We start from the raw sequence: 12,732 nt of genomic DNA on the forward strand, positions 1-12,732 counted from the left end.
GGCGGGCGCAACCCGCGAGGGGTGGGGCGGGTAAGTCTACGTCAGCGCAGGGGGCGTGGAGGGGGTGGTGCTTCCCTGTACCTGAAACTGCTCATTTTAGGTTAATTTCCACCAATTTTAAGGTAAAAGCTTACAGTGTGGACCAGTTATGTCGGAAATTAAGATGCATCCTATCAGGTTCAAGGCGGTTTCAATAAAAAGCAGTTATTGCCAGCAGGTGGCTCGCTTGTCCCGCTCGTGAGGCTCACGGAATTCAGTGGTTAGGAACGTCGGTCTGCAGGTGGTCGCTGTGGGGTGGTGGTGGATCCGGTAACATTTCCTGCAATTTGAATTAATTTAAGCAGTTTAAGGAAACGACAAATGGACTTCTCTCTGTATTACAAACTAGAATGAGAAATACAAAACTCTCTCTGGGTAGAATGGTCCATTTCAGACTGACACCGTACAGAAAGGTTTTCCCTTCTGTTCCCTCTTCAACCAGCATTACAACTAAACTTGCTTGTCAGCTCCCGAGATTCAGGGACAAAATCTGGGGTCTGAGATGGGAAGACTAAGGCATGTGATAATTTCTCTCACTAACCATTGCTTTAAAAAGAGTAATACATTTTTAAAAATTGATATAACTTGCATTGTTCTTTCTTTCTTTTTGCTAAAGTGTTTTATTTGCGTTTAACACAAACTTTCCCCACTGTTTTATTGAGAGGTACTTGGCATACATCAGTGTAAGGTTAATGTACAGCATAATGTTCTAACTTATATACAGAAATAATTACCACAGTAAGTTTAGTTAACATCCATAATCCAATATAGATAGAATAAAAAGAGAAACCACAGAAACAGGAAAATTTTTTTTCCTTTTATGAAAATTGCACTATTCTTTAAATACTTCCTCTATATCCCACTTTTGGGATTTACTTTTAACTATCTCTCACAAAAACTTCTTTATGAAATTATACTTGAGGGTATAATCACTAAACACATTATAGTTTCAAATTGACTGTATATATGTCTGTTATGGGGATTTTTAGAAAGCTTCACTTTTAATTTTCAAACTGTAATATATTATAGCTCTTCCCTTTATTTTCTATTTCTGAAAGTTCTGTCAAGTGTAGAAAGATAACAAAGCCTGTAAAATAAATAAACTTCAGAAGACATTGGATTTTATTACCATATGAAGAATAATTAATTTGCAATATTAATAAGAGCATTTATTACTGTAATAGAAAAGAACAAATCTGAATCCATATTAGATGTATTTCCTTTACTTTAACCTTTGTATTCTCTTGCTTGTTAATCACTAAAGGATTACCCAGGACATATTTCACAGAACTAGAACAAATCATAATAAAATTTATATGGAACCATCAAAGACCTAGAATTGCCAAAGCATTACTGAAGAGAAAGAAAGAGGCTGGAGGAATAACTCTCCTGGACTTCAGACAATACTATAGAGCTACAGTCATCAAGACAGCATGGTATTGGTACAAAAACAGACATACAGACCAATGGAACAGAATAGAGAGCCCAGAAATGAACCCACAAACTTTTGGTCAACTCATCTTCGACAAAGGAGGCAAGAATATACAATGGAATAAAGACAGTCTCTTCAGCAAATGGTGTTGGGAAAACTGGACAGCAGCATGTAAAACAATGAAGCTAGAACACTCCCTTACACCATACACAAAAATCAACTCAAGATGGATCAAAGACTTAAACATAAGACAAGATACAATAAACCTCCTAGAGGAAAACATAGGCAAAACATTATCTGTCATACATCTCAAAAATTTTCTCCTAGAAGAAATAAAAGCAAAAATAAACAAATGGGACCCAATGAAACTTACAAGCTTCTGCACAGCAAAGGAAACCAGAAGTAAAACAAAAAGACAACCTATGGAATGGGAGAAAATCTTTGCAAATGAAACCAACAAAAGCTTGATCTCCAGAATATATAAGCAGCTCATATGACTCAATAAGAAAAAAATAAACAACCCAATCCAAAAATGGGCAGAAGACCTAAACAAGCAATTCTTCAAGGAAGACATAGAAATGATCAAAAGGCACATGAAAAAATGCTCAATATCACTAATTATCAGAGAAATGCAAATCAAAACTACAATGAGGTATCACCTCACACCAGTCAGAATGGCCGTCATTCAAAAATCCACAAATGACAAATGCTGGAGAGGCTGTGGAGAAAGGGGAACCCTCCTACACTGCTGGTGGGAATGCAGTTTGGTGCAGCCACTATGGAAAACAGTGTGGAGATTCCTCAAAAGACTAGGAATAGACTTACCATATGACCCAAGAATCCCACTCCTGGGCTTATATCCAGAAGGAACCCTACTTCAGGATGACACCTGCACCCCAATGTTGATAGCAGCACTATTTACAATAGCCAAAACATGGAAACAGCTTGAATGTCCATCAACAGGTGACTGGATAAAGAAGAAGTGGTATATTTATACAATGGAATACTACTCAGCCATAAAAACAGACAACATAATGCCATTTGCAGCAACATGGATGGTCCTGGAGAATGTCATTCTAAGTGAAGTAAGCCAGAAAGAGAAAGAAAAATACCATATGAGATCGCTCATATATGGAATCTAAAAAACAAAAACAAAAACAAACAAAAAACAAAGCATAAATACAGGACAGAAATAGACTCATAGACATAGAACACAGACTTGTGGTTGCTGGGGGGCGGAGGGTGGGAAGGGATAGACTGGGATTTCAAAATTGTAGAATAGATAAACAAGATTATACTGTATAGCACAGGGAAATATACACAAAATCTTATGGTAGCTCACAGAGAAAAAAATGTGACAATGAGTGTGTATATGTCCATGTATGACTGAAAATTGTGCTGAACACTGGAATTTGACACAACATTGTAAAATGATTATAAATCAATAAAAAATGTTAAAAAAAAAAAAGATAAAGCCACAGCTCTTGCCCTGAAATTCACAGTCTAATAGGGGAAGAAAGACAAAAATGCAAGCATTTAAAACATAGTGTGCTAAGTGTCATAATGAATAATGCAAAGATTTCTTTGGCTTGTCATACAATTTCCCTCAAATCCTTTTAATACATTTTGGTGAGAAAGGTAGATGTCTGGATACAAAATGTAGATGAAAACAGAAATAGCAACCAAAATGGGAGAGAAGGGATTAAAAACATCAAGAGGTCTTCTTCCCTGATTGGTGAATTATTTAATATGAGCCAGAGGAAAAACCTCCCCCAGCAGAACAAGTCCACAGACTGAAATAGGCAAGGAACCGCTGGCCTAGTGAGAAGATACTACTCTAGGAATCAAACCTCCCAGGGTTAAAATCAGCTGCTATCAAACCAAGCAGTGAAGTAATCCTAAAAATCCATAAAAGGGTAGACACTAAACATTGAGAAGATTGGCAGAGAAGCGAGAGAGAGAGAGACAGAGGGAGAGAGAGAGAGAGAGAATCCCAGAAAGTTAAGTGTAATGGGATTCCATTGGTAAAATAAACCAAAAGTGATTTCAGACTCTTAAGAATAAATAAATTTCTCTACAATTATCAGTTGAGAGCTCTTATAAGTGACATGCTAAAACTTTCCCTCTCCTCATTTTTCCAGGAAAATAGCAGGGCTGTCTCCAGCTCTTTTATGTGGCTGCTAGCTCAGTAGATACATTAAAAAAAAAGAAAAAAAAAAATCACGAAGGGGATGTTGCCTGTAAGCTTAAGCTATACATAATGGCCCATCTCTGGGAATCCTGTCTCCCAAGCGTGGATAACAGAGCCTGTAAAATATTTAGTCTTCAGAAGACATTGGGATTTGTTTCCATCTAAAGAATAATTAAGCTGCAATATGTCCAAGGGCATTTAGTAGCCAAGTTCATTCTCTTTAATACGAACCCTAAAGAAAGTGAAAATAGACTGTGAAATACACAAGTTCATTTCAACCGGTAATATTTTTATGGAAATGTCTGTCAGAGAATATCTACTACAATGTATGTTTTATCACATCCCTACATGTGAAACATTTCATTCATAGCGACATGGGAATCCCTGCAAATATGACGATGTTTAGATAAAGAAATTAGCATATTTAAAATATTTTCAGGTAAAAGGAGCAGAATGTCCTGGTGTAACACAGATATGAATAAAAGAAGATTTATCACATTTTTAAAAGATGTAGTGACTTGGATAAGTTTTGTTTACTTTATTAGGTAGATGACTTTATATTTTACAATGTGTCTCACTAGCCATGTTGGTAGGAAGACTTTATGAACCTGTGAATGAAAAATGTTGCCTGCCACATCAGCAAACAAAAGATGCTTTGACCATTAAGCCATCAGCCACGACCACTGCCCAGGACAGGGAACCTGAGGGAATTCAGGATGGAGAAGAACAGACTGACTTCAGCCAAGCCCTCGTCAACTGCAGCCACCCCCAGTGGTGTACCCTCGGGGAACTCAGGATATGAAACAAAAGAATACTGGCCCTAGATAGCTAGCGTGCAGATCCAAGGAACAATTTCAATGAGCCGAGACTTTTGCACCTTTCCATACACATAAAAGCACCCTTACAAGAGAGGGTTCATACCCTCTCTGCAGACAACGTAATGCATTGTTTCACTGGTATGCAGAAGCTTCCAAAAGATAAATCAATTTCACAAAGGATTTAAAAGAGTCCACACACCATGCAAACACAAATTGGATCTAACGTCTTTTGAGTTCATATCTGAGACTTGGCTAAAAATTAAAGGGAAATATATATTTTCTGTTTGCATCTGTCTGCACTTTCATGTATATCTCTATATATGTGTATATGTATCTTGTAGATTTTTTTTTTCCTCAGTTGGGATGGTATTGCTACAATTTGTAAAAGAACTCTACTCATTTGGCTTAAAAACAAACAAGCACTTATAGGAATTAAGGAAACTAAGGAAACCTAACCAAAATGCTATTCAAGTTCATGCAATGTGGGATTAAAGTTTAATAACTGAAAGCTAGCTTAAGGTTCTTGGTTCGATGAAAACACACATATCTTTGGAGTTACCAAAACTGAAAATAATGGCAGAGAGAGAGTACAGCTCAGTGGCAGAGTGCATGCTTAGCATGCATGAGGTCCTGGGTTCAATCTCCAGTATCTCTATCAAAAAATAATAAAATAAAATGAAATGAAAACAATGGAGGCATATAATTTTTATCCTACCTAGAGTTTTCAGTCAAAGAAGCTTATGTTGTCTCTGTTATAAAACTGTCAGCAAGAAAAATAACTCCGTATGATAAAATTTTTTGTGAGTAATCTAAACATTAATGTTGAAAACAACTGAATTCATTATATGTGTATGAGGTAAAGCGTTTAAGGTAAAGATTTTGAATCGCTTTCCCAAATCTCTTTGGCAACATGAAACCTTACACTTCTCCCAAGTTAAACTGAATGATGGGTAGTTATTAAATATCTAGATCATTCCCAAATAAGATAAAATACTAACACACTAACACGAAAAGTAGGTTCATCTATGTTTGGCTTCCTTTACACAGGAAATAAAGATAATTGAGTTTAATGTTAAAACTGCCTTGGTACAAAACTCAAATTTGGGTTTTCCCTCTGATAAATGAAAAATGATTGTTCTTTTAAAGGAAGATGTTTTTGACTACTGGTCTGATCCTAGTAAGAGATTGTGAAAGTTTTTGCCTTACCTTTATATAAACTGGTTAGGAAAAAAATTGGGTTTTACTCAACTTATTTCCTACACTTCTTGTTTCCTTCAACAGGTCTATGATTCCTAAGTAAAACCTTTCGACACAGCAGAGCTAAGTATCCCTTACAACTCTATATCCTTTTGTATTTGTCTTTGAAATCTCGTATTGTTACTTTGAACAAATGGGTGATTAAGTATCATTTCCTGTATGAGTCAATGTACACAACCTTGTGGTATTTGTGACAACCTTCCCAAAAATCTGGATCTGAGTGAAGACTTTTTGACTTTCAAATAACTCTAGGCTCTTCTAGATGACCCCTGGAATATCTTGAAGGATTTCTCTCTCACCTGGTACATGTGGAACTAATCAGGGTTATTTAATATGCTCCCTTTAATTGGAGCTTTGTCAAACTAAAACAAAAAACAAAAACAACTAAACCTTTTAACCTTATATTTCTTATACATTAATAGAGGATTCCAAAATTGTATGAAACTCCTCAGATCCTAAGATGTCTTGATATAATATTACCAGTCACAGTTTTAAAAGATACGTTACAGAAATAAGTAGATTTGTTACTTAATCCCATTCTAGTTATCTCTCATTGGGTCTTTAATAATAAGCATTATCAAGACTTGTCATTTATAGGCAATTATGGCATTACTCTGATGCTTTTGGAAATCTGTTTCATCTTCAGAGGAATCACTGAAAGGACTCTGATCATCAATCTGAAATACAACTATTATAGGGCTGGAGTCTAAGTGGGGAGGACAGGCACTGAGGGAGGGTCTTGGGTGACTGTGAATGTACAGGTGTCAGGCAGGACACTGCAGAGTCAGACAGGATTAATGAGTCCAAAGAAGGGCATTTGAGGAATGTCTGACTGAGAATCCAGTGAGAATATGACTTTACCTGAGAAACAGCCATTCCTGATTCCTTTTCTTTCCTCTTCCTTCTTTTCAGAGCTTCTTCCTCAAGCAACGTGAGTCTTCAGAAGTCAATCTTGAAGGTTGAAAACATGGTATTCAATGCTGAGAATCAACACAGCCCTCCCTGTGCCACAACCACACACACACAGGGGAGACCTCGCCACGTGGAACAGACAATCCTCTGCTGCCCGCTGTCACAGGAAGGACTCGGGACAGGAAACTCCACACACAGACCAACAAGGGAGTTTCCCCACACTGTCCTCAGATCACCCTCCCCTCCTGGTGAGCCCCTCACCCACACTGCAGCAGTGGGTGCCTCAGCTGGACCTGACAGCCCCCTTCAGGTCACAGACCAGGCCCTGATCCATCCCCATGCAGAGCAGAGCCCCCTCCCTCTCAGCCCAGATCCCAGCCCTCAGGATGGGAGGACTCAAAGTCCGGATGCTCAGTAAGGGATGCAGACCAGAATCACCTGGGGCCCCTCAAATATCACTGAGGTTGGACCCCACACAGACTATATGAAAGGGACTGTCTGAGCCCTCCTACATTGCTGGTGGGAATGCAGTTTGGTGCAGCCACTGTGAAAAACAGTATGGAGATTCCTCAAAAGACTAGGAAGAGACCATGTGACCCAGTAATCCTGCTCCTGGGCATAAGGAACCCTACTTCAAAAAGACACCTGCACCCCAATGTTCATAGCAGCACTATTTACAATAGCCAAGACATGGAAACAGCCTAAACGTCCATTGACAGATGACTGGATAAAAAAATGTGGTATATTTATACAATGGAATACTATTCAGCCATGAAAAACAACAACATAATGTCATTTGCAGCAACATGGATGTCCCTGGAGAATGTCATTCTAAGTAAAGTAAGCCAGAAAGAGAAAGAAAAATGCCATGAGATTGCTCATATGTGGAATCTAAAAAAAAAAAAAAAAAAAAAAAAAAAAAGAACATAAATACAAAACAGAAACAGACTCATAGACATAGAATACAAACTTGTGGTTGCCAAGGGGGCGGGGGGTGTGAAGGGACAGACTGAGAGTTCAAAGTCTGTAGATACTGACAAGGAAATGCAGAACAGATAAACAAGATTATACCGTATAGCACAGGGAAATATATACAAGATCTTGTGGTAGCTCACAGCAAAAAAAAAAAAAAATGTGACAATGAATATATGTATGCTCATGTATAACTGAAAAATTGTGCTCTACACTGGAAACTGACACAACATTGTAAAATGACTATAACTCAATAAAAAAGGTAAGAAAGAAAGAAAGAAGGAAAGAAAGAAAGAAGGAAAGAAAGAAAGAAAGAAAGGGACTCCCAAGTATTTGCAGAATGTCTCAGCAATCTAATGTGAAGCCTGGGTTGAGCACCACTGATGAACAAATGGATAATGAAAGTGTGGGATATATATATAAAATGGACTATTACTCAGCCATAAGATAAAGAAATCTTGCCATTGGCAACAACATGGATGGATCTAGGCTAAGTGAAAGAAGTGAGAAAAAGACAAATACCACATGGTTTCATTTCTATATAGAATCTTTTTAAAAAATGAAAAATATGGTGAAAACAGACTCACAGTAAAACTTGTGATTTTCAGAAAGGGGTAGTGGGGTGAGATAGGTGTAGAGGAATAAGAGGGTCACATGTCCAGCTGGACAGTAAGTAGGTCATGGCATGTAACATGCAGCGTTAAAAATATGCTCAATAATATTATAATAACTTTGTTTGGGGACAGATGGCTACTAGACTTATTGTTCTGATCATTTCATAATGTATGTAAATATTACACCAGCAATGCTACACTGGAAACATAATATTATGCATCACTTACATTTCAATTAAAAATAACAAGCGATTCCGTTGTGGAGAGATACCGTATAAAACTAATGTATGTGGCAAAGCCTGTAACTAGAACTCACACCTCACTTGATATCAGAATATATATATTTTTGAGAGAAACCACAAAAAATACATGGCAAAGCATATTGAAGTCTGAAGCCTTGTGGAACATAACAGAATTCTTTATAGAGAGAAACTTAACAAATTTAATGAGTATGATCAACTTTATCAAAAATCTACACCTTTGTGGTCATGAAAGAATTCACATAAGATGGAAATGTACAAACGTGTCAAGGACTTTAAGCATTAACCTCAGGATACACCACAACCAACTCACACTAGACAGAAACATGACAAATGTAATGAAGGTGACAAATGTTCAAGCAATGCTCTCAGTGGACTTACACTAAGAAACTCATACTTTTGAAGATTAACCAAACTCTGATGTTAAATTCCCAACAGAATTAAGTGTTGAAATTCTTTAAAACTCATGAGATCGATACCTGTCAATGAGCAAGGACATCTGTGGAAAGATCTCATTATCTGCAGATTGTACAATGTTTTTATTGAATTAGTTGAGGTTTCTTGAAACGGACACACTCTTATTAATGACCTACAACCTGAAGGCTGAAATTTGTTGATGTTATTCTTGCATTACCTGCTTTTCATTTATCGCCATGACAGTCCCAGGGAAGGGGTGGGTAAGAGGAAAGGACCTACTTCATGAGGTGGGGTTTATTCAGATCCATGTGACTGAGAAAAACCAGGACACCCGTTTTAAGATGCAATATGGTCTAAATTCAAGAGCATGAGGAGTAACAGTATAGACATAAAACTATTATCCAAAATATCCTGCTTTCTGTGGTCAAGGCACCTCCTCTAGATTTGTTATGACTGAAGGCCACTGATATTTTTTGTTTGTTTGTTTGAAGTACAGTAGGTTACAATATGTCAATTTCTGGTGTACAGCACAATGTCCCAGTCAGGCATATGCATACATATATTCATTTTCATATACTTTTCCATTAAAGGTTATTATAAGATATTTAATATTGCTTCCTGTGCTATGCAGAAGAAACTTATCTATTTTTATGTATAGTGGTTAATATTTGCAAATCTCAAACTCCCAAATGTATCCCTTCCTACCCTCTTTCCTCAGTCTTAACAATCTGAGGACCATTCCTGATGATTATAGGAAAAAACTTTCTCTGTCAGGTGATCATGAAACAGAGCAGAACCGACACTGAGAGAATGAGGTTTTCGTATGAGTACACGATGGGTTAGCTGTGTGGTAGAAAAACTGGAGGGGAAAGATGGTTTCCCTCACTTTTAAAAGGGAACAGCTGTTGCATATCAGTGATTCATGAAAATTTGTCTTATTTTTGGACACTGAAGACCTAGTGTTATAGAGGACAGTCTAATACAGAGAAAAGCAGAGTGCTTGGGAAGAATTCAAATGTGGCCACTGAAACTGCATTTTGATAGCATTTTATTTAGAATATACCACACTTCTCATGTGTAAGTTAATGAAAGGTAGTCTTTTCTTTAAAATCCTGAAGGAGTCATTAGCTTTCTATTGATCCAAGCATATTCCACCTTACTCTGTGCTTGATAATGATCACTAATTATACGTGGTTAGGCTCTCCAGGTTGACTGGCATCTATAACAGTTTCTTTCCACGTTAGATTTAAAACAACTTACTATCCTGGAAATCTATATTCATAATTTGCATTTGAGCTGTGAACTCCACAGTGTATCCCTCATTATTTCTGTGGCTGTAACGAAAATACCATGGCAGCAAAACTTCAGACTCAAGCTCCCTAACACCTGCCTCTCCACGCCTGAGTATACACCATACAATTATACTTCTACGTGCCTTTTTAGGGGTGGTATTAGACACATGGTTTGCATATTTACATGAAATACAGTGTATATTACTGGTATAGGAATATAGTAATATCTGAAAAATATGAGGAAATAAAATTCCAGAAATAAGAATTAATATGACACAATCTTATCTTTTTGCTTGCAGTGCTCAGAGAAATAATTAGAAAAGATCAATGTTCAGGAGGGAGGGCATAGCTCAACTGGTAGAGAGCATGCCTAGTATGCACAAGGTCCTGGGTTCAATCCCCAGTACCTCCTCTAGAAATAAATAAATGAACCTAATTACCTCCTCCTTCAAATAAATAAAAAATGTTTAAGGAGGGAAAACATTAAAAAAAGTCAATGTTCATGTATTTCCTCTAGGAATGAACACAGTGGGATTGTTTGATAGAGGAACTAGAAATTTCACCTATTCACTCTCCAAGACATTTTTCATTAGTTTGCCCGTTTGCTTTTTCCTTTAGAAAAGGATGGAACGCACTCAAAGTTTAGTTTGGATGTCAGGTCTAATGACTGCACATACTGACGTGTTAGGAGAATGTAACATCATGAGGCTTCCTGGGGCGAGCAGGACAGACTTCCCAAGTTGGTCCAAAAATGGCTAGACAGAGCAGAGAATGGTGATGGCACATGCTTGTGGTGCAAACCCACAACTAAAGGAAGGAGCCAAGGGAAGGAGTGCTCACGCTTTCTTATCAGCTTGCCCTGTGCACATGGGCAGAGGAGGAAGAGTCTGTAGTGAGTCTTAAAAGTGTCTGTGATCAGACCTCATGAATGCAGTCAGACTCTTCCATATAAAACAGAATGTTTACTCTTGAAACTCCTGGCCCCTTGCTTAGGAGAGACCACGATATTCCTCATGCTAATAATACACTCATTATATTCCCCTTCCTCATGCACCCAGCTCCCACTGCACGATGTGATTGTTGGAAATACTTGTCAAATACTCTTTAGATGAATTGCCTAAGATATTCTCTCCACTTGTCTCATAAAAATTAATACGTGGAGGTGTTTATCAGATTATAAACATGAATCAAAAATTTCCAGAAGAGCCATTCTGAAAGACTATTAAATATCTTTTTGGGAGGGGGGAGGGTATAGCTCAAGTGGTAGAGCCCATACTTTGCACACACAAGGTCATGGGTTCGATCCCCAGTACCTCCTCTAAAAATAAATAAACCTAATTACCTCTTCCCCCCAAAATAAAAAGAATTAACAAATAATACAATAAATAAAATATTAAAAAATATTTTGGGGGAAATATATTCAATTTCTTGTAATAAGCCATAATGAAAAAGAAACTGAAAAAATATGTATGTATGTATGTCGATGTATAACTAAATCGCTCTGCTGTACACCTGAAACTAACATTGTAAATCGACTACACTTCAATAAAAAATAAGAATTAGAAAATAAAAATAAAAAAACAACAAAATCTTTTTGAAGTAATGGTAATAAGCATTATATCCAGATTACTCAAATGCAGTAAAATTCCATCTTGTGCACCCTATATTTTATTATATATAGGCATAACATATACATTCATTTATTAAACTATAGTTGATTTACAATATTGTATTAGCTTCACGTGTACAACATAGTGATTCAGTATTTGTATAGATTATACTTCATAAAAACTAATTACAAAATAATGGCTACGATTCCCTGTGTTGTACAATATATTAAGATACTGCTTATGAATTTTCTACATAGTTTGGATCTCTTAACCCTATACTCCTATCTCTCCTCTTCTCCCCACTGGTAACCTAGTTTATTTTCTCTGTGAGTCTGCTTCTATTTCAATAATACACTAACCTATTTTCCAGACTCCATATGTAAGTGAGATCATGTAGTATTTGTCTTTGCCATAGTTCAGTGAGCATAATATGCTCTAGGTCCATCCATGGTGCTGCAAACGGCAGAATTGCATTCTTCTTTATGGCTGTGTAGTATTCCATTGTATATAGGCATATCACATCTTTATCTGTCTGTTGATGGGCACTCAGGTTGGTGCTGTTATGAACATGGGGATACATGTAGCCTTTTAAATTAGTCCTTTCATAATTTCCAGATATAAACCTAGGAGTGGAACTGCTGGATCATATGATAGTTTTATTTTTAGTTTTCTAAGAAAACTTATTTTGTGAATTATACATTTTATGATTGTTTTGAGACAGTTTTGCCCAATTTATGTAGTTTATTTGCTATTTCTTCCTTTTTTACTTCACTGAAATGACTCGTGGAGGCATAAATCAAGCGGTTGTTTTCAGATTTGTGTGACATGAAAATGTACCCAGAGGAATGATAGATGCAATGTATGAGTTCCATCACCATGAAGACAGAAGCTCCTCATAGTTCAGCTTCAGTGAGAGAC

The sequence above is a fragment of the Camelus ferus genome, chromosome 9 (assembly GCF_009834535.1).
Source record: "Camelus ferus isolate YT-003-E chromosome 9, BCGSAC_Cfer_1.0, whole genome shotgun sequence".
NCBI lineage: Eukaryota > Metazoa > Chordata > Mammalia > Artiodactyla > Camelidae > Camelus > Camelus ferus.